We start from the raw sequence: 1,214 nt of genomic DNA, 5'->3' as shown, positions 1-1,214 counted from the left end.
CACAGGGTTTCATTATCCTCCTGGGTGACAGTGTGGAAGGGTGAAGTCAGTAAAATGTCAGGGTCTGTTCGCCACCTTACTCCTTTCCTGGCCGTCCACAGCAGGGTATTCATAAACAACTATTTGCTATTTGCTAGTAGGTTGCAGGTGGTGTTAGCAGGAGGGACATTGTCATTCTGGTGTTTGAATAAACAAAATTTGGAGACTGTATTGTGCAGTTTGATTTATGAATATTTTAACCTGTTTTCTCTGAAGAAAAATACTGTAAAAATATTTAGAAGTAAACTAACATTGTCGGCACCGATAGCCTCGTGGGCAGCACACCGATATACAGCACCATTGCGCTTCAGGCGTCCCGAGTACGAGTCCTGGCTCTTGGACCTTTCCCGATCCCGTCCCCCTCTCTTTCTCCCACTTTCACTTCCTGTCTAGCTACTATCCTATCATAATAAATGAAAAAATGCCAAAAATAAATCTTTAAAAATAAAAAAGTAAACTTGTCTATAATTGATGACCTCAAAGTTTTATTTTATTAAAATCGTTTTATTGTCGTTAATTTTTTATTTTATTTGATTATATTATTGTTTTTGTTATTTTAATTTATTTTGTCTTATAATTTTTTATTTTGTTTTTATTTCATTTTTTTTTGTTGTTTTTAATAATAAAATAAATTTTTCATTTTTATTTGTTATGTAATTTTATTTTGATTATTCTTACTAATGCATTATTTTTTAATTTATTGTATTTTATTTTGATTATTCTTATTAATTTTTTATATTTTTATTTTATTTTATTATTTGATTTGATTTTAGACTAGACTCAGTTGAAAAGATTTTCTGATATATTTAGAGTGGCCATCTTTTATATTTCTTTGAGTGACTGTCACTACAGTTGCAGTCATTATTAATGGTCATCGCAAGAGGTGCTTGACTTCGGTATTCTTTCATACAAATGCTGTTTGACCCGTTCTTGCAAGCTGTCAAATGAACAGGCCAAATCGAGAGTCACACACAGTTGTCGATCCTAAACGCTGACCGTGTGAATGCAGTCTTTCTCTCTCAATCTCAAAAATATGCAAAAATAGCTGCAACTGTCCCTAACCAGATGTATAAAAGCAAGAAAATGAGACAGACAAGAAAGAACATTCGGTCAGGAGACAAAGGAAGGGCGAGACGATCAGTACCATCCCGCTCCCTCTACCGTGTCTTCCTCGT

The sequence above is a fragment of the Sinocyclocheilus grahami genome, unplaced genomic scaffold (assembly GCF_001515645.1).
Source record: "Sinocyclocheilus grahami isolate Dianchi unplaced genomic scaffold, SAMN03320097.WGS_v1.1 scaffold55.1, whole genome shotgun sequence".
Lineage (NCBI taxonomy): Eukaryota > Metazoa > Chordata > Actinopteri > Cypriniformes > Cyprinidae > Sinocyclocheilus > Sinocyclocheilus grahami.
Note: the sequence above shows the minus strand (reverse complement) of the source record.